Source organism: Colobus angolensis, unplaced genomic scaffold (assembly GCF_000951035.1).
Source record: "Colobus angolensis palliatus isolate OR3802 unplaced genomic scaffold, Cang.pa_1.0 Scaffold285, whole genome shotgun sequence".
Lineage (NCBI taxonomy): Eukaryota > Metazoa > Chordata > Mammalia > Primates > Cercopithecidae > Colobus > Colobus angolensis.
Window position 1 is genome coordinate 2,137,813 of NW_012116099.1, and position 22,463 is coordinate 2,160,275.

The window sequence follows — 22,463 nt, forward strand, 5'->3', positions numbered from 1 at the left end:
GTGTTTTCTTAAAAAATTTGCATAATGGACTCTCCCCAGGGAACAGTCCCAGTGTCTCTGAACAGCGATGGTAGTCCTGCATGCTTGGTCATGTGTGGCTTATTAACCTCAAATTTCAAACCCAGAGCCAGAAGTGGCAAACTATGGAAGGCACCACGTGGCAGAAAGCAAGACCCCAGAATAAAATGGGCCATAGCTTTGTACACCAAATGCTGCTCCCACGTGGGGCATCTTTGTGAAAGTAGTCGTGTATTTCCAGAGCCAACACCTGCTAACCTTTTCAGAGACTAATAGAGAATGATTTGGTTGGTCTTGGAAATCTCATTCTTCCCTCCCATCTCTCCTATCTCAAACAGTTTAATTTCACTAGAAGTACATATTTTCATGTGGTTTTCAATCACTGTGAAGGAAATAAAAATTGCTTTTGAACTTTTTTGAAACATAAATAATGATCATTTATATCCATTATTCTCAGTGTTAGAAAGGCATAAAATATTTTAGTTGGCAATATATATTTTTTTCTTAATAGAATTATGCTGAGGCTAGGAGCTCTTTTGAAACCTGTTTATTTTCCATATTATTTATTTTGCCAGCTAAACTTCCTTAAGAGCAAAGGTTGTTACACTTGGGTTTCCTATGTTGAGAATTCAATAGGGCTGAATAAATTTGCTGTCTCCTGATTTGCCAGTTTATATCTAGAACTTGACCTTTTTTTATCTTCCATGTTACTGAAGCAGGTTTACTAATATAATCTGGAATTTGTACTTTCAGGCCTGAAAGAAACCTTAGCTCTAACATTGTAGAACCTTGTGATTTTACAGCTGTGGAAACTAAAGTGTAGAGATGTTCACAGAAGTCAGACAGGGACTCATGGGAAAAAATACAGAAGCAGACATGGGACCCCAAATCTCTATCTTGCTCTATTCCCATTACAGCCAATGCTATAATCAGCATTTGACAATCTAGTAGCAAATAAAGTAATGTGCCATTTCCACTTTCTGGTTCATTTATTGAAGTTTTTCTGCCTACAACTATCAATGCATAAATCATGGAAGGGAGTCCTTAAGACTCCAAAACCCAAGAACACAAGTTCATCATTTTTTGAATTTGTGGATTATTTATTTGACAGTGGCTGGCCTTGAGAAAAATCCTTAGCTGAAAAGGCATTTTTACATTCCTGAGAAAATAACTTTTCCTTTGGTCCAGCATTATTTATCTTTCCTTTTTTATAATAAATTTTATTATGTTTATTTTGAAACCTACTTTTACAAGGAGAGAGAATATTCTTTTAATCCCCCACAATCCACTTCAGATTCAACAATTACTGAGGGCTTGCAATGCTTGCTTAATCTATTCCTTTTCCTCTCTATTTTTTTCTGAATTATTTAAAAGCAAATTCCAAGTATATTTTTTATTTCACCCCTACATTCCACATTACACATATCTAAAGAGTTATGGATATTTTGCTGCATAAACCTAATGCTATTATCAAACCTAAAAATTATAATTACAAGGTCATCCAACATCCACTCGGTCTTACGGTGTCTTCTCATTGCTTCAACAAACATTTTTAGAGTTGCCTTTTCTCCATTGTTAATATGCATGGCTATAGGCTCAGGGTTGTGTCAAACAGTGCAAACTTAAAAAGGAAAGAAAGAAAGAAGATGAAGAAGTACACTTATTTAGCGAGAAGGGTTTTCCCAAATTCTCATAGCTCTAATCTGGATACCATTCAGTGTGACAGGCTTCTCACTGGGTTCCCACAGCTGGTTAGTGTTTTGAATTCCAGCCCCATGAACTCATCTCAGGCTACATGGGCTAATGCTCAGCGGCCAACCTAGAGCTCATATCTCTGATGACAGAGGACTGGAGCCAGCATGGGCACTGTCTGCCACTTTCTAAACGCACTGTCATCTGTGTTATTCTTCCATCTTTGCTCAGAGTGAGTGACTCTAATGCCTCTTGGATGCATTTAAGCCATTATGGAAGCAAAATTAACACCATTCAAGCATATTTTGTTGAAAGACCAATCAAATAACCACATAACCTGCCGTATTGTGGTTGAGCCCCAGAATCCTCAGTCACACCTCTTCGAATTCACATTTCTGTCTCGAAGTTGAGCTTCAAGAAACACATATGAAGATCAAATGGAGAGAGAAAGTACAAATACATGTTCCATAATGAGATATGCAGTTAGTATAGGTTCTGAATTTTGATTATGACTTGCCAACCTAGCTCTTAACAGACACAGTTTCTTAGAGCAAAGGCAATCTTCTGCTTGTGGTAATGGAAACATTTGTTCTATAAGAACAAATTTGCTCTATGACTAAATCAGACTCCTCTATTGGAGGCCCCTTGTGAGATGCCTGAGGGATAGTATTTTAGGGGCCCCACTTGACCTTGCCAAACATTTATAAGGCCAGATAGCACTTATTGAAAGATGCCTGAAATTAGAATTTAAAAAATTCCTAATGTAAATATTTTCTCTTCTCTACGTTTGCATTTATTTATAACAATGTGAGTGAGAATAGGTTCTGAGAAGGGATGGGAGAAGAAAGTATGTATGCTGAACTTTTTTTTTTTTTTTTTTTGAGACAGAGTCTTAATCTGGTTGTCCAAGCTGGAGTGCAGAGGTGCAATCTGCCTCACTACAGCCTTGACCTCCCAGTCTCAGGTGGTCCTACCACCTCAGCCTCCTGAGAAGCAGGGATTACAGGCACGTGCCACCATGCCCGCTAACTTTTCGTATTTTTAGTAGAGATGGGGTTTTCTATTTTGCCCAGGCTGGTCTTGAACTCCTGGACTCAAGCAATCTACCAGCCTCGGCCTCTCAGAGTGCTGGGATTACAGGCGTGAGCCACCGTGCCCGGCCTACGCTGAACGTTTTGGACACGGGAGGTGCATATATTGGAAGAGTAGGTATAAAACACGTGGTGCCTATTTTACTAGAGCTTTATATGAGCAGTATGGGCCCTAAATGTACAAACAAAGTCATGAGAAATATTATCGCTCATCTTGGAAAGATGCTGCAAGAACAATCCTAGACAGTATCTATTGGCAGATACTTAAAGGGTGTCTGTGGTAGAAGCTACTTTACAAATGGTTTGACATCTGAACAAAAAAATTGAATGAGCCAGAGAGCAAAGCATGAGTAGGTTCCAGGAAAAGTCCTCAAGGAGGGCATAAACTGGGCCTAGCAGAGTTAGGTGAAGGTGACATTTGTGACTGGAGCTTGTATGTCACAGCCAGGTCATGAGGGCCTTGTAGATCATAGCACAGAGCTTGATCTCAGGCCTGGATAGCATGTGTACAGCAAGTATATAAACATTTCAACATAGTAGGAATTCTCAGACTTTAGTGGGTACTGGAATCACTTGGAGAACTTGTTACAGCTCAGATTGCTGGCCCTACCCCAGAGGTTTGTAACTGAGCAAGCCAGGGTATGGCCTCAGATTGTACATTTCTAACATGTTCCTGGGAGGATGCCCGTGCTGCTAGCCCAGGGAACTGTACTTTGAGAACTATTGCTCTAAGGAGCAGCTGGAGGTGGGTGTGGCCTTTGTCCATCCTTTACCATTACCCCAGAGAAGAGAATTCCAGGTAGAGCAGTTTCAGTGGCAGGTGTTCCAATGTGATTGCCACTTACCTGTCTTTCCTCAGATGTCTTGCTTTCCTTTTTCCTTTCTTTAGAAAGAACCTGAACCTCTGTTTGACATATACTCCCCAAAAAGTAGAAAGAGAAATTCTAAAGGCTATCAAATCAATGTCACTCCCTTCAGGTTCACAGATGCCTTATCCTTTGGGGGACCATAAGCAATGGCAGCTGCAGCACAAGCTGGAAACAAGGGCTGCTCTCAACATTTTTAGCTGGAAGAAGGCCTGTCTTTCCCTGCACCCCCATCCTCCTCTTAATCTGGGACTTTCTGAAAATGCACTTTATCTTCCCAGACATTTATACAGGAGTAAAATGAGTTAACAGAGGCCAGTAGCATTGCTGAGCTCCAACCAGGAAGCATTCAGACATTAGGAAACACGGGTGAGCAAATGTTTACTGACCATGTAATTAATATGATACCTTTCCCTGTCTATTGGTCCTTAGTACCACATTTCCTGTTCAAGGCAGTGGAAAGTGAAAATATTAGTTGCTGTTTGACCAAAGGAACAAGTGTCTTCCAAACGAGCACATGATCTATTAGCAGTCCTGCCGGTTCTTCCCATGGGAACAGGCATTTTACTTTGTTTTACAGCTAATTTCTTTCTTACAGCAGGTTCCCAGACACATCAAATGCCTTGCATTTGAGGCTAAAGTCAAGATTTATAGTCCAGGCCCATGTAATTCAATGTCAAACAATTCTGATAACATAAGGGCTGGAAGTCAACCATTTTCTCATGAGTCCTTATAAAAAAAAAAGTCATTTTAGCCAAATTGAGTTTGAAGGGTGGGTGTGTCTCTGTGAGCTGATGGATGCTACCTACCCATGTACTCCTGCAAAGAAGCTGGCTACTTTCTTTTGCTACTGTAGAAATGAAATATGAAAATGGACTAAGTGATTCCTGATTGATATTATTTTTGGCTAACCCAGTGGTGGATTTTGTTGCTTTTTTCTTTGTGGACTTCAGAGGGAGAAAAGAAGCCCAAACACTTTCTCCTTTGATGGCGCATTGTATCTTCCCTTTCCATCCTCTGTTCCTTTTCCCTGACCTTTTATTGGCTCATCATCTCTCTGTGACTCACACATCACGAGGCTTCATTTTCCTACGGAAAAACCACCTCTTGTGCCAAGAGTAGGTTGGAAAGGAGGGCGTTTCCTTTGGTTTTTGTCTGTAGGTTCATGGGTTTGCAGACTCTTGGAGATGAAAGATCTTGGGGATCACTTAAAACAATACTCTACTTTACAGCTGAAGAGCAATATGGTTGAAGTGGTCCCCCTTAGAATGAAACAGCCAGCTAAAAGAAAGAATGAGGGTCTGGTGATCTCTCGCTCCACATATGATATCCTGTGTTTTTAACCAGTTGTGGTGTAGGGAGACAGAGGCAAAGTCTTGCTTCCTAACCTAGATACTTTCTAGGTTGTGATATAATTAGCTACTTCTTGACATAGGAAGCTTATTCTTCACATCCTTCTACAGAGATGATTTTCTACCAAGAATTACTCAAAACTCTTGGGGAGAGAATTGATGGAGCTCATAATCGGTAGGGGAAAAGAGAACCTGCCTTGGGGAATTTTGAAGATGAGTAGAAAGCAAAGGAGGAGCTCAGAATTGCTTTAGGACACCATGGAAGTGGTGGAGGTGGGGTCCTTCACCTTCCACATAGGTGTTTGTTCTCTTCTCAAAATGCCCAGATGTGGGGATTAAACAGGAAGCAAACTTGACAAACTATTAGAAATCCTAAGACATGGATTTAATTCTTACAGATTTAGATTTTTTCCCCTTTGGAATAAAACAAGCCAAAATGCAATAAATATGTACATGCTGTGAGAAATTTGGATCCTAGAGGTCTTGCAGTTTAGAGTAGAACAAAGGGAAAGCAGAACTCAGGTCCTGGGGAAGCCATGTGGCCAATCATCCCATTGTGACGGACACAATGGCAGCCTTGATACTAATGATGATGAAAACAGAGCTTGGAGTAGGGGAGGGGAGGTCAGTTGCCTCTCAGTCATGTGGACCTAGCCTGAAGTAGTAGCCATAGATGTCAGTGGCAAGACAGAAGATTCAGTCTCTAAAAAAAACCGTGTGAGCATCTTTTCCACATTGTTTGTGTTGGCATAAAGCAGTACTGCTTCAAGTGTGGTCCAAGGACCAGCAGCATCAGTATCGCTTGGAGACTTGTTAGGAATGTAGATTCTCAGGGCTAACTTCAGACCTACTGAATCAGAATCTCTTGGGGCTGGAGCCCAGAAATCTGTCTAAAGAAGCTCTCATTATTTCTTGCTTATCCTAAAGTTTGAGAATCATTGGCAAAAAGATCTTGTATTATAGATGCGTGAACGCAAGCTCGTAAAGTGGGTGTGCATTTGTTGAAACTATATAGGAGGTCTTGTTGCTTGAGTGTTAAATTCTGTTATTTTTTTCCTTAGATACTTGGCTATGAAGATAGCTGAAATAATGGAGGGGGAATTTACTTTTCTCCTTTGTTGAGTTGAGAATTGATTGTAGGAATTGTCAGTTAATTCTAGGTAATTGGATTAAATCCAGAAGTCATATGTATGTTTCTCAGCATAAAAGACTGACTGTTGAGGTTTTACACCATCTCTGGACTCAGAAAGTACAATGAGAGGAGGAAGTTTAAATGTTTCCCCATTTTGTAGATGACTTATGGCCTCCTATAGAGAAAAGAGCACCTGCTTTTTCTGCTCCTGAATCAGCTCCTGATTTCAAAACTTGTCTCTGATACATAAAAATTGCATTTTCCTGGATAAGCCATGTATCCTTTTTCAGATTCCATGTCTTCATGTCTTCGTCTATAAAAGTGGAAGAATAATGGCAAATGCTGTGTGAGGATTAATAACATCAGGTGAGATGGTGTAAACAAAATATCTAAAACCAAGCTCAGCCTGCGGTAATTCTCACATAATGAGATACTATGATTATGGTGATGATTGCTATGATGAAAATGATATTGATTCTGTTACACAATCCTGATTAAGGTCAGAAGGTACCAGTCTTTCCCTTGATCATGTCTTTTAGAGGTATTAAGGTAAATGGGATTGAAGTATAACAAATTCAGCAAAGGATACAGATCCTAAGTGTGCAGCACCATGACTTTCACAAAGTGAGAGGAAACTTGTGGTTAAGAAACAGAATGTGGCCAGCTCCAAAGTTCGCAAGCTCAGATTACCAGAGCTGCTATTTTGACTCCTAGCACCTAAGACTAGTTACAAATCATAATGTATGTGCTCTTTTGTGTCTGGCTTCTTTTGCTGTGTGTGTGTGTATGCGTGCGCATGCATGCGTGCACATGTGTAATTCATCCATTTTGCAGCATGTTAATGTAGATTAGTCATTCTCATTGCTGGATGGTCCATTTTATTATAGGAATATACCACAGATTGTTTATTCCATTCCACAATGTTTTATCCATTGTAGGTGTTTGGGTTGTTTCCAGGTCTGGCTATTATGATTAATGTTCCATGGACATTTTTGAATATGTCTTTGGTGAGCAAATGTGCATATATCTGCTAGTTATGTATCTAAGAGTAAAATGGTTGGGTCACAGGATAGGCACGTGCTCAGTTTTAATCAATACTGCCAGTTTTCCAGGGTGGTTGCACAGATTTACAGTCTCATCAGCAGAGGATGAAGCCTCTATTTGCTTTTATTTCTAACCAATACTTGGCATAGTCTGCTTGTTCTGGTGGCATACGTGGGATTTCATTGGAGTTTGAATTCGCATTTTCACAATGAACAGTAAAGTTGAGCACCTTTTGACTTTGCCATTTAATTTATCTTCTTTTGAGAAGTGCACATTCCTATTTTTTGTCCATTTTTTAAAAACTGTGTTATCTTTTTCTTATTGATTTGTAAGCATTTTTTTATGTATGCTGAAAATCCATCTTTTGCCAAATATATTAATTTTAAATTCCTTCTCCAACTCCATGACTTTTTTTCATCTTGGTAAAATTATCATGGCTTTTCTTAGAGTTGCCAGAAAAGTACAGGACTATCCATTACATTTGAATTTTAGCTAAACAAAAAAAGGTTTTTAGTATGATTATACCTCAAATATTGTATGAGACATCTTTTGGTAAAAATAATTTATGTGAAGTTCAAATGTAACTGGGAGTTCTGTATTTTTATTTGCCAAATCTGGTAAACCTATCCATAAGGTTTTTTTCCCCCCTCTTTGAGGACACAAACCTTTTCAAGAGTAGCAACACCAAGCCCTGAGGGAGAATGGGGACACTTACTTAACCAATTAGAACCTCTAAGTTTTGAAGCCCCATCTAACATACACTAAAGGATTTTGAATCTTGCTCTAATAATGTCTTAAACTATATCTTCTAGTTAAACTATTTCCAAAGAGTTATTACTGCACAAATAGTCTTACAGGTGTGACTTTCTTCAATTTTGACTTTTTCTTTTTTTTTTCTGAACCATGAGTTTCAGTGTTCAGTGGACAGTGTAGGTTGAAATGGAAAGTGATTTAGTGCCTCAGCTGTCACCTCTGTTTGTTTCCCTCGACTTCTAAACTGTTTCCTCAAAGTCAAGTTTTTAATTTCTTCTTCTTTCAACTCACTAATTCATGTCCACTGAGGGAGTGAGTATCTTGAAAGTACAGTAAAAACAGCTGTTGCTGTGGCTGCTGTCCATGATGTAGATGTAGATGACATAGATGTAGAAGACAAGGATGATGTAGATGTAGAAAATGTAGATGATGTAGGTGATGTAGATGTGGAAGATATAGGTGATGTAGATATAGATAATGTAAATGTAGGCAAGGTAGATGATGTAGATATAGATATTATAGGTGATGTTGGTATAGATAATGTAGATGTAGATAATGTAGATGTAGATAATGTAGATGTAGATAATATAGATGTAGATGCTATAGATGATGTAGATATAGATAATGTAGATGATGTAGATATAGATTATATAGATGATACAGATATAGATAATGTAGATAATGTAGCAGTAGATAATATAGATGTAGATGATGTAGATATAGATGATATAGATGAGGTAGATATAGATAATGTAGATGATGTAGGTATAGATTATATAGATGATACAGATATAGTTGATGTAGATGTAAATAATGTAGAAAATAAAGATGTTGTAGATGTAGATGATGATGATGCAGAGGATTTAGATGATCAGTACTGATGATTCTGAGGAAGATGAATAGCTGTGTGAAGTGTGAAGGTCTAAGGAGACTGAAATAGGGGAATTAAGAAAAAGGAAAGAAATAGAAGATGGTTCCATTCAATAAACATTATTTGAGCAAAAATTTCAATTCTCTGCCAAGATTAAAAATAATCAGAGAATAAAATAAAATTTAAGTTTAAAGTGAGGAAATGAAACAGAATTGTCAGAAACTGAAAAGTATTTCACAGGTCAAATGGCAAAGGTGAAAATATCAAAGTCATGTAACAGGAGGAAAAAAGATACAAATCCAGCTGAAAGCAGTATCAGTCATCAGAAAATGCTTTGGGAAAAAAAAAAAAAAAAATTGAACTGAACCTGGGGTTCTGTCTCAATTTCTGTATAACTGTTAAGACACTGGATCTTTAGTTAGCACCCATACCTATTTATTTTTTCCCAGGTCTCATTTTCCCAAATGTGAAAGGAAGGTATTGGTCCTCACAATTCAAAATGTGGTTCCTGGAAAAGTAGCATTGGCAGTATCAAGGAGCTTGTTAGAAGTGCAGAATCCAGGGCCTATTTCCAGATCTGTGGAATCAGAATCTCTAGGGACAGGGCCTAGAAGTCTGTATTTTAACAAGCCCTCCAGGTGATTATGCAGCGTTCAGATGTTGGGGAAGAATCGGCCTACTCTAGTGCTTTTCAAATTTTAATGTGCATCCGAATCAGTGGGACGTTTTTACACTGAGGTGCAAAAGATAAAACTATTTTTGTATCTATTCTATTTGAGTTTGTGTTTATGATTTTAAGACAAGGCTATTCTAGAACAAATCTATATAGAAAGTGGCTTTCTGATTATTGTCTCCCCTATGGCAGAATGAGTGTAGTATTTTTTTCCCCAAATCATGAAGTTTGTGTTAGTACATGTGCCAGATACAACTACTCTGAAGGAGTTGTTAACAGATACACACATACATGCACACACACACAGAGACATACACAGACAAACACACACAGAGTTTCTGAGAGAAAGCGAGGAAGAACAGATTTCTGAGCCAGTAGAGGCCACAAATGTCTTGGCCCAAGTGTAGCTCCCAGGCCTGAGGAATCCCAGACGATACCACAGTTAAATAAGGCAAACCCCAGGCCCTTAGAGTTCAGGCTACGGGAAGTGGCAAGAAGCTCCTGGCAGGCAACCTCCAGGCCTGAAGGTTGACTTGCGAATTTAAGTGCACAAACTGTCCAGAAAATTGTCAGGGTAGGGGAAGGCTGTTCTCTGTTCTGCTTGTGTTTATGTATTAAAATTAGGGGATATGTTGTACAGGGCAAAATAAAAGGGTTAGCTTGATGTTGGGTGAGAAAGATCTGTATTCCAGGCCTTGTAATGGAGGGAGAGACATGAATGGAGAAAAGAAAATGGAGCAGAAGTTCATTTTGTCAATATTAATGATGATGATGAGGATGATATGTATATTTCAAGCACTTTAAGTGACAGTCACTTTTTCAAAACATCATGTATATTACTTAGTCCTTATGGTAGTTCTTATAGTAGACTTGAGAGCTGGGCTTTATTATTAAATCAATTTTAGAAGACCACAAGTGAGTTAAGTAATTTACACAAAGTCATACACTGATGAAATGCTGAAAGCATGTAACAAGCCAGAGAATCTAACCCTAAAGCCAGTATACTCTATACTTCTTGATGTCTATTGGATCAAATATGGGTTGGAGTTTTGTAACTTAGTGTGGGGTAGTAGAAAGAGTCTGAAAATTTGAAACAGAAATATTCTCTCCTAACTTTACCACTGATTAGATGGATGTGGTAGGTTGAATGTAAAAATGGCACCAAATCTTACTTTTTTGTAACCCATTCTTTGTAATGTGACCTTGCAGCAACTCTCAGAAAGAAGAGTCTATGTCCCTGTCCCCAGAATCTGGCTTGACTTTGCCACTTGCTTTCACCGATCAAATGCAGAATAAGTGAAGTCTGGTCCTCAGAGGGTTTTGTACGCCTCTGCTGACTCTCCTGGGGTGCGAATAACACCATGAATCCTAGTTAAGACTAACTTACATGGCCTAGTCACCTCCATTGTCCAAGCCAATAGGTACCCAGCCATCCCACCTACAGTGAGGCCATTCCAGTCTCCTGCTGATCTGCCATGGATGAGCATGGCCTAGATCAACTGAGCTTGACTCATATGAGCAAGACTGCCTGGATAACCTGCAATCTTGTAAGTAATAATTTTGGTTGTTGTTTTAGGGGAGTAAGTTTGGGGTAGTTTGTTATATAGTAAGGGATAGCTGATACATTGCATGATTCAAGGAAAAACCAGTTAAACTGTGCAGAATTCTGATAGAACAGCACAGGTGAGACCACCCTCCGAACATTTCATAATTCCTCTGTTCTTGTCTTCGTAGGGTGTGATACCCTATTCAGTTTTATCAAGAACTTGGAGCCCACTTTCTTATTATTATTATGGATGTTTGTTCAGTGAATACAAGAATTAATTGTCAGGGCCCAGCATAACCTGGGACCCATCATGTGAACATGTTGGCAGCCCGCCATGATGGATCTTGTCCCTGCCACTTACCTTGGCCTCCCGTTCATGGTGGGGCTGCCTTCCACCTCTCCTGCCTTGTAAAGAGTATCCGGTAACACAGCCATGTCTGCATGTGGTTTCCCTCTGTGAAGCTTTAATTAGTGGTGTCTTGAATCTTGATTGCTTCAGGAGTGGTCAATGAGTTTGACTTTCCAAAATAGATACCCAGAGGGTGTGAAACATGCTTACTCATTAGATTCCAGAAAAGCAAAGAAGTCTTTATGTAAAAGCCTGGAAGATAGTGCATTTTTGGAAACTCACTATCACTTTTTTAGGCAGGTAAATGATTGGACGATAATACATAGGGTGCTTTCTACTGAGGATAAACTTTCTCTAGCCATTACTAATGTTAATTTAAATTCTGGGTGTTAACTATGAGGTAGGTTCCTTTAATTGCTATGTGAGAGGCTACGGTTTGCTCTGTCTCCTAGAAAGGGAAGAAAAAGGATCCCGGTTGTGTTGGTAACTGCCTCACTGAAGCTCTTTGAGTGTGCCACATGTGTGTGGTTTAGCTGGCGACCGTGGTGTCTGTATGTATGTGGTCATAGATTTGTTATAACCTCTTGTCTGCCAAGGCAAGACCACCAGTTCCATTTTAATTCTAAGTTAACCTCAGGCTGGAGCCAATCCATGCTGCTTGAACATAAACGCTGACACTCGATCCACTCATCCTCTTGGCCTCACAATTTGTTGTTTTTCTTTTTCTTTCTTTTTTTTTTTTTTTTTCCAAGGGAGTTTGAACATTTGTTAGCAATCCAAAACCAACACTTCGTGTACAGGACATAGTGATTACATAATTCTTTATAGGTTCTTATGCTTTCACTGTATTGCAAATCTTGCCACTCTGTTATAAAACATCTCAAATTAAAGAGCAATTTGTAAATGACATACTTGGAGCTGGGACATTAAGTTTTACTGTGGTAGTCGTTTTGATTCTTTTGAGAGATACAGAATCAATACTTTAAGTAGAATGCTCTCTTTTTAAAGAACGGTTTGAGACAGGCTGCCGTTCACTGTGTTTTTGAAATGGGTGCGACAGACCTCCATGTCCACATCCTGGCAGTGCAAATGTAGGTGACAAGATGGTATTAAGTGAGAAAAATTGAATTAAATTTTCTTTAAAAATTTAATTTTTGATGAAAGGAAAAGAGGAAATTAGGCTGTTAAGCTTTCCAAACCTGGTAGCTAATTGGTTTCATGCCCATGGATATGAGAGGATTGTCATCTTTAATTTCTAAATCTGAATTTAAATCTCCTAATTCTTAGGCAGCCCAAGCATTTGTGAACTTAACAAGAATTGGGCAATTTTTACCCTAACAATGGTTTGTGGCAAGCTCACATGGTGGCCTATGTCCATTGGTTCAATTACAAAAGTTACTTGATTTAAATCTATTTCTGTATTTGGAGTTGTAGTTGTTCTCCAAGACTGCCTGCCATCTTTCCAGAAATTTTGTTCAGTGACTTGTTTGCAGAAGTAACCAGTTAGACACTTTGTGAAATTGCCAAGGGTGTCTCTCTTAGTTACTAACCAAGTTTCACAAACACTATATTGTCATGAGTTAAAAATAATTTCTTTTGAGCTGATTGAAGAAGAATGCTAACTGCTGAAAATATTGGGAGTGTTATGGGTGACACTAAGACAAATGCTGATGTTTTCAGCCAATCACATCCAAATCCTTACTTGTTGAGATCTAGATCTAGTCTCTGCAGGAATCCTCTGAAACGGGAGATAGGTGAGATGTCAAAGGCATAATGGAAGAAATACTAGCATTGAACTCATCAGATGATCTGGGTAAGAGCTCCAATTCCATCAGCATTCAAGCAGTTGGGAATATTATTTAACTCTGTCTAAGCCTCAGTTTCCTCATCTGTAAAATAGGGATAATAAATATCCATTTGATTAATGGACTGTGGTAAGGATTATATGGATAATCTATGCCCAGTGTTTCACGTGGCACGCTTGTTTTCACATCCTCTGTTGCAGAATACAGTCCACACTTCCCAACATGGCATGCTGGGCCTTCCATGGTCTGCCCTTAGCCTACCTTCCAGCTAGGTCTCTCACCAAGCTCTCTACTGCACAGGCTCTAATCCCTGGCAATGCTGTACACCACCATGTCTCACGTTCCCTTTGCTAGAAATGCCCCATCCATTTCCATTCACAAGGCAATTTCCACTCTTCCTTTAAGAATCATCTCAAGCATCACTTTCTCTTAGAAGCTTTTTCTCTACTGATGCATCTCTCCTCCATCTCCTCTAGCCTTTATACTGCTAGCCAAATGTCCCTGCTTTTGCCTTAACACTCATCGCATAGGAACCTACTACTACTGCTGCTAGCATTATTCCTCTGACTAATTCACCTCCACATCTTTCTACTTTGCTCACTTCTTGTGATTCCCAGGCTCATTAGGTTCTTTCATTCAATCAGAATAACAAAATGATTATGTTTGTTTACATTGAAGTTGGGCCAAGAAGACATATGCATATAGATATCTTTGAACTTTGCTGATAAGAGGAAGCCTAGAATTCCAAGCCAACTCCTTCATTGAATAGATGAGGAAAATAAAGCCAAGAGAAAATGACAGGCTTGACAATGTCAAAATAACCAGACCCAGATTGTCTGATTTCCAGCTCAGTGGCCTTCCAGAAGAGCAGGAGACATTGTGAGGAACACACATTGTGTCACAGGACACAATGTCAGAAATCAGCACCCATTTTCCTTCTGTGGTTAACAGTTCTTTGGTTTTCTTTCGGGCAGTCATGCTTGCTCAACAATAAGTCCTCCTGGTCCCCCAGAGGGTTACTTCCCCAGCCTTAAGAGTGGACTCACAACCCAGGCCAGCTGAATTAGCATGTCTGATACCCTCGACTACAGCCAATGGGTTTGTCAAAGGCCTGAAATTCAACTTGGCTCAGTGAGACTCAATTCCAGAACTTTTGCTTGAATTGTGGTGAAGACTCTGTGTGATCATTAGCCATAAAGATGGTGTGAACTTTGATCTGTTGGGGGTCACCATGTGGAGGTGCTTAGTTGAGAGTGAAGTTAGCACAAGGAGAGGAGAGCCCAAGAGAGAAGGAAATGGAGAGAGAGAGGGAGGAAAAGAATGAGGGCAGGGGAGGATGAGAGAGAGCATGAAATCCAGATTTGAGTCACTGGGTCCAGCTGTACTTGAAGCCTGCAGGAAGTCCTGGAATTTTTAGACACATGAGCCAGTAATTCTCTGCTTAAATCAATTTGATTGGGTTTTTTATTACTTGTGACTGAAAGAATTCTGAATTATACATGATCTAACTCTCTTCCTTGTTGCACACTTCCAGAGAGATTCTTAATACCTCAATTCTAGAATTTTCAAGCTCAGCGACTCAAATGTCACTACCTCTCTGAGCCCTAGTTTCTTCAGATTTTAATTGAAAACAACTACTTTGCTTTTGGAAATTTAAAATAAGATACACTTGGTTAAGTGCCAGCACAGACTAGGTGGTCAATTAGAAGTATTTATGATGATGATTATGAAGTTGATGTATTACACTTTGAGATTCAGATGCCATCGTGATTCTCTCTGTGTGCGGGAGTTGTTTTTAATTTAACATGTAGGATTGAAATTTTAAAGTCATTTTTCAGGAGTGTTATCAAGATGTATCCATTAGAAGCATTGAATATTGATATATTTATGTAGTGCTGCCTACCTGTCAAGCACTCTTTTAAGCATTTTGTAAATATTAACTTATTTAGTCCTTATAATGAATTGAGGAGGTAAGCTCTGGTATTGTTTCCATTTTATAGGGGACGGGGCCCAGCAAGCTATGGGTTAACAGACTTTTTAGATCACGGGTCCCCCTCAACCCCCAGGCCAAGAACCAGTACCAGTCTGTGGCCTGTTAGGAACCAGGCTGCACAGCAAGAGGTGAGGGCAGGTGAGCATTACTGCCTGAGTTCTGCCTCCTGTCAGATCAGTGGTGGCATGGCATTAGATTCTCATGGGAGCAAGAACCCTATTGTGAACTGCACACACAAGGGATCTAGGTTGTGTGCTCCTTATGAGCATCTAATGCCTGATGATCTGAGCTGGAACAATTTCATCCTGAAACCATCTCCCACTTCCCCCAACCTCGTCCATGAAAAAATTGTCTTCTGTGAAACTGGCCCCTGGTGCCAAAAAGGTTGGGGGTGGCTGTTTCAGATTATTCTTACTCAGGATAAAGTTTGAAAACACCTGCCCTAGCTCCTTAAATTTAAGCTATAATTCATCAATTGGGTTCTTAAGGTGCATTAGAATAATGCAGTGAACAGATGATTTTTGGATGACTCCTCTGTGCTAGGTACCATTGTGCTTGCAGGTGTTACCATGCAGAACAAAAGGTAAAGTATTCCTCGGGAAATAAACAGCCAAATAAAGACATAAATAAACACAAGATCCCAGCTATCACATTTGATAATTTCCAGAAAGAAAAGAAGTGTGATACCAGAGCACATGACAAGAAGTGGGTAAGAGGTGGGGGTGGTGTCATCAAAGTCTTTCATAAGTGAGTGATGACGTATAAGAAAAAGTTGATGGTTCTGGACTTTGGCTGCACATTGAAGTCTCCTGGGGAGGCCTGAAAACCTTTAGGCTACATCCCAGACCAATCAAACCAGAGATTTGGGGTTGGGGCCTAGGAAACAGTATTTTTTTCATTTTTTTTATTTTTTTGAGATGGAGTCTCACTCTGTCACCAGGCTGGAGTGCAGTGGTGCAGTCTCGGCTCACTGTAACCTCTGCCTCCCAGGTTCAAGCGATTATCTTGCCTCAGCCTCCCCAGTAGCTGGGACTACAGGCGCCTGCTACACGTGCAGCTAATTTTTGTGTTTTTGGTATAGACAGAGTTTCACCATGTTGGCCAGGATGGTCTCGATCTCCTGACCCCTTGATCCGCCCTCCTTGGGTTCCCAAAGTGCTGGGATTATAGGCATGAGCCGCCATGCCTGGCCAATTGATTTTTAAGTCACCTCAGGTGATATCAGTTTGCAGCCCAGGTTTGAGACTCCCTGAACTTAAGGCTATAGAGGAGATATGTAGGCCTGATGGAAGAGTGTCATGCAAGAAGTTAGTGTCAGAACAAAATGTTTGATAGCACAAAAAAGACCAAGAAGACATAAGATTTGGGTATGTATAATGCTCTTGTGTAATATAATGTATTTACTATATGAATGAACAAAACAGATTAGCTTTTAATACATGCTATTAAAAGATAAGCTACTAATACATGCATTTAGAGAAGAAGACATGTTAGGAAGATACTAGTGGAAAATAGGATATGAAGAGAGGTGAGTTCCTTCCTGTAGAGGAGTTTTCCACTTATGTAAAAAAACTAATCAACATTTATGGAGTGACTACTAAGTGCTCTCTAGCAGATGCTGTGAAGACAGTCCTTTTGCTCTCTCAGTAGTCTCAGGTCTGCTGAGGTAATGCTTCTAGGAAAAATGGTTTTGATTTCAATGTAAAATTGTAACTTGGTTATGGTTATATGCCCACCTGGTCCTGCTGATATCTTATTTTTAATACTATTTAAGTAACTATATAATTAGTGGAAAAAATAATATTGTCTGAGACTAAAATGTGAAATATTGATTGCATTTTTGGTCCCTATTGATAACCTTCTCTGTATCTACACTCTTAGTAATTGAGACTTTGTGGCTGCTCGTCTGAAGAGATAGAATCCAATTCCCTAGTCTTGACTCTGGACTGGTCTTCTGATTCTCTTTAACCATAGAATGTGGGAGAAGTGATGATATGCCTGTTCTAAGTCTGGGCCTCAAGAAGTCTTGCAAGATTCTGTTCCCTCTTGGTTAGCCCACTGGAGGATGAGAGACCCATGGCCCAATCACCTCCATTGCCTCAGCCAATAACTAGTCAACTTCCAGCCTCACCATTGCCTAGACTACCACAGGGACCACAGACACATAATAGTGCCCAGCCAAGACAAGAAGAAACATCCAGCTGAGTCCAGCCTAAATCGCTGATCTACAGAATTGTAAGCTAGATAAATAGTTGTTTAAAGACACTGCATTTTGGGATGGTTTGGGACACACCGCTAGCTAACAGGTAAAATAAGATTTAAGAAACTTTAAAATAATTTAGAATAAAACTTTAATACATGTTATGGGATGAGTCAGGAGACTCCTTCTGAACAATAAGCCTTGTGAGGACAATGCTAACTAAAAATACAGTTTCTGAACACAAATTATACTTTATTGCAGCAGGTAGCCTCTGCTATTTTATTGTAGTATAATTAGTGTAATATCGAATTAACCTGGTTCAAACCAAGACAGAGAGTTTTCTAAGCACCAATAAGTTGTCTAGGTAGAAATTTAAAGGAACATGTTGAGTTTATTATTGTGTGGCATGCTATTTATCAGCAGGAGTGATTTTTGACAAAGAGGCCCTAACATAGATTTTCATTCTATTAAAATATAATCACAAAGTCCCGCTCCCAATCCAAGGCCACAAATAATTTAATTAAAACCTATAAAACAGGACACACAAAAAAGTCACTCTGTTTCCTTCACTCCACAACCTTGTATGTGTGGCTTACAATGCATTTACTTTATTATTAGTCTCGATAAATGCCAGGGGAGGAAGCCAGGGGTAAACTACCTAATCCTTTTCTGAAATGTCTCCAACATGACTTCGAGTGTGTGGGATCTTTTTTCAGGCCCCCATGTCTGAATGCCTTTTGCTGATGGCCCTTCCCCATGAGTGAGGAAGCTGGGTTACTAGTTGAACACTAGGTACAAGAGAGCATGAGAATCATGCTTGCAGCTGCTGCAGTTAGCTGTGGGCTGGTGGAGATCACTGCTCCATGATTCTATGTTCTGAGTTCTGCCATTTTAATGATATCTGTATATGTTTCTATCTTTGAAGATACTTGGATTTTTACACATCAGAATCCCAAGGCTGAGATATAAAAAATTTTAAAATTAAACTCTGTTTGATTTTTAAAACCAGTTATTTACTAAATTCATGAAATATCCATTTTCAGTCAATGAAGAGGTCTATGCATCTGGGAATTGCATTGGTTTTCTGTCTGGGGGTATAGTGGTTCTCCCCCTGTCCACTCCTGCCAGCATCATTCTCCCCCACAATGCAGGCTGAGAGGAACACCTGTCCTGCACTCTGGGGTCCAGTAAAATAGTTCATAGACTCATGGGAAAGACCATGTCCTATGGCAGAATGGAGGCTAATTTGGAGGTTAGGAAACCTTGCTCTAATTCTTGCTCTGCCACCCTTTACTGAATGATCTTGGATAGCTCACCAATTAGCCCCTGTTTTACCTATAGAAGGAAAATGCTGTAGTTGACAACTTCTTATGTTTCTTTATAGCTACTTATTACACAATAATTGGGCAGCATTGGAAGACATGGCCACTATATCTACAATTTTCACTTATTTTATTTCAAGAACTAAAATAGGCTAAAGAACCTTAGGATTGCCTCCTGCCCTGGCTTGATTAGCCACCTTTAAGGCTTTGAACTCAAAAAGTCCTTAATGCTTTGGGGTTCATATCCAGGTGGTATTTGTAAATGAATATCAATATTGAAATAATTTAGAGGTATTTCCATTTAACATGTTTATAGTGAAAATTTTTATGCTTAAAATGGTATGCTTCAGTTATTTGGAGTTTTTTATTATAGAGGCTTGAAATAATTCATGTGATTCACTAGTCCTGGAACTTCTTATCAAAGGATAGTAGGCCTTTTAGCAACTCCATTAGGCTATCTCTACAGAAACACATCCTCATGTGAAGGTTTAGTCAAGGGTGTATTGTTATCCAGAACATGCTGCCCTTTAAAGAGAAGAAAGCTTTCCTTTTTGGGAAAAGACATCACTGATCAATTTTGGCTAAGGCTTAAGCAATGATTTACGGGCTTCAGTTGACCCACTCGTTATTTATCTAGGCAAAATGAGTTTTCTATTGATTGGATGTCTCCCCTGATTACATTTAATCTTTGGAGTGGGATCTCAGGATGGAAGAAAGAGACATTCGTGATAAATGTAGCTTTTTTTTCCCCCAGGAAAGCTTGGGAGGAAGACATACTCTACCACACAGTCCTTTCCTCTTTTCGTGGATGGCAAAATGATACATCACTTCCCGAAGCTTGTGTTAGAAGATGCCCCTTCGCTGGTGTGAGACGCTTAAAAGGACAATGATTTGTGCAGGGAACCAACCCTTTGTGCTACGTATCCTTTTGCTCTATTTCACTGATACGACAATTGGAGCAGGATAGTTTATGTGGCAAATTTTCCCAGCATTTATTTGCACTGCTTACTACATTCACATTTTAGTTTACAAATCTTGACAAAGACAATCAAATGGGAGTTTTACATGAATGTGCTTATTTTGTATTGAAGTATGACACATATGCAGTGAAGTGACATTGTTGTAAGCAAATGGCTTGATGGCTTTTACAAACTGAATGTATATGTAACCGACACGGAGATCTAGAAACAGCTCTTTTTCAGTCCCTCCTTCCTGAAACTCTTCCCTTCTTCCGCCTTGACCAAGTATAATCTCTCTCCTGACTTCTAGCAGAATCGGTTAGTTTTGCTTATTTTTGTTTTTATACGAGGTGAATCTCTAGTATCTGGCTTCTTTTTCTGAAAGCTGTGTCTATGGGATTCATCAGTATCATTGTATGTGGTTATAGATTCCCATTGCTGTGTAGTAGTTCAATGGCACGAATATACACTAATCACTTATCCATTCCACTGTTGATGTGCAATTGGACAATTTCCAATTTAGAGCTGTTATGAATAATGCTGCTAGAGCCATTCTAATGCATATCTTCCAGTGAACACATATACACAGTTCTCTTGGGAATATGCCTAAGTGTGGAATTGCTGGGTCATAGATGTACATTTTTAAAAATCACAGTATTAGAGTCGAGTATGCAGACTTGACTGAATTCTAACACCAAAAGCTAATTTTTTGAAGTGTGAAGTTCTCTTTGGGAAAAGTGAATAATGTGAAGAAACATAACATTTTTATTTATGGAAATAAATTTCATGTCCTCTGAGCTAACATCGCCCGTTCTTACGTCTGAATGGCAGGATGTTGAGTGTGCTGATGCGGTCATTTTCTGCGGGGCTGCTCCCAGCTTAGCATTCTTGCCACATAAACTCTTCTAGCCCAAACCTTGAAATGCTGCAGGAAGTGGCATCAGCCCTTTTGTGTTCTTTTCCAGCACCAGGTTGCTCATCTCTCCCTGTGCCCATTTGAGGTAATATACTGACAGTTGTGAAGATGAGTCATGGCTCTTTCTCAGACACACAAGTTTGTGACTAATCGACAAATCCTCTGGACACAGGCTGAGCCACCAAGAGCCACCCTAGTCCCGGCAAGTTCAGGCCTGGGCTGCAACCTCTGACAGCCAGAGGGGAAAGCAAACATTGGCAGAACAGTTCTGTTTATTTGCTTCTCTGATTTTGAAGACATGTAGCTTTCTCTCACTCCTCTCCATTTCTTCTAAAAAATTTTATTAATCTTAGCTTATTTATGGCCTTTAGCATTTGTCTGCCTGTTCATGCATGTGCTCAGGATCTGAGGAGTATGTGTGCGAATAGAGGCCTCAGGGGAGATGCGGGCTCAAGCCGAGTCCAAGTGGCCTTTGAGTGCTGCTGTCTTCCTGGCCACCTTTCACTCCCTGTGACTCCTCTGACTCCTTTGCACAGATGTCATTGCATTAATATAAAGGAGGACTTGAAAACACTAAAGAGAAATAAGACATGAACAAGAAGGATAAGATGAGTCTTTAAGTGGTAGGTACTGATTATCTGCATAGATGTTTCAGGTCTCTTGAGATTTTTTTGGAAACCATTTTCCCAATTGTCCCAAGTTAGTTTTCAGGCATTACTCTAGAGTTGTGTGTGTATGTGTGTTAGTACAATGTCAGCACTAGGTTTTGCAATCACATATGCGCTGCTAGTTCTGTAGCATCTCCATGGAACTAACCCTTGCAATTACAAAAACATCTGATATTGGTTGGTTACAAGTAGATATTGCCTTGTGTATGAGTGGGGTGACATTTTGAATCCCTGGAATTGTCCTCTTCACTTTGCAACATCCGCTCACTCAGAAAAAGCCTTGCATCACTTGCCTGAAGGGTGGAAGAGGTGGGAGTCTAAATTAGTTTCAAGGGACTGGACAATTTCATTCTCACCTACTGAAAGCACCATGTTTGTTGAAGAGAAACTTTCAGAGTAGGCTCAATTAAGCCCAGACAGTTTGATTTAACTTGTTTTTAATTGTAATGGGTTATTTTTTCTGGCATGGAGCCACCCAGAATTTCATCTGTGAGTTCCCCAGATAATCTCCATCTACTTTCACAATTTTCTTAGCAATATTCAGAATTCCACGGCAGTGGGACCTTCTCCCCTCCCCTGTTTTGGTATTCTTTACATCATTCAAGGGTGTGGAGATTAGAAGACATCCTCTTGGTGGATTGTGGTTGGGAGGAGGGTGGTTTCTGCAGGAATACTCTTCACAAATCTACAGTCTGTCTTCAGAGGCTAAACTTGTTTCTTGTAGAACTAGAAGTCTCCAACAATGGCAGGCCCCCTTCCTATATTCAGCAATTCCTTTTGTGTCTCCAAATCAGGGAGTTATTGCCTAATCTTTATTACAAAGAAGGGCCTATTACCATCTTTGATGGCAAAAGAGGAGGAATGGAGGAATTAGTGTTAGGGAAGCCAGTGCCCATTAACATACCACAGTGGTTTGCAAAGTGTGGTCCCTGGACCAGCAACATAAGCATCACTTGAGGACCTCTTAGAGAAGCACACCTACTGAACCACAAATTCTGGGGCTGGGCTTTTAACAGGTTTTAACAAGCCTTCCAGGTAATTCTCAAACAGGCTACAGTTTGGGATCAACTTCTCTCATCAAAGATTGCTTTTGCCAGTCTCAAATAGTAAGACTGTAAATTTTGGAAGAAGTATCTCTGGGTTCTTCTTCTTCCTTCTCCTTCCTTCTCCTTCTCCTTCTCCTTCTCCTTCTCCTTCTCCTTCTCCTTCTCCT

At 39.7% G+C, this 22,463-nt stretch overlaps 1 long non-coding RNA gene across 1 annotated transcript; it reads left to right on the forward strand.

Moving 5' to 3' along the window:
* Nucleotides 1-5,656: 5,656 nt before the first annotated feature.
* On the forward strand, nt 5,657-11,041 carry LOC105516601. Its single transcript, XR_001002512.1, has 4 exons — nt 5,657-5,736; nt 6,442-6,517; nt 7,090-7,158; nt 10,702-11,041. It is a non-coding gene; the product is annotated as an uncharacterized LOC105516601 (long non-coding RNA).
* The last annotated feature ends 11,422 nt before the right edge of the window (nt 11,042-22,463 follow it).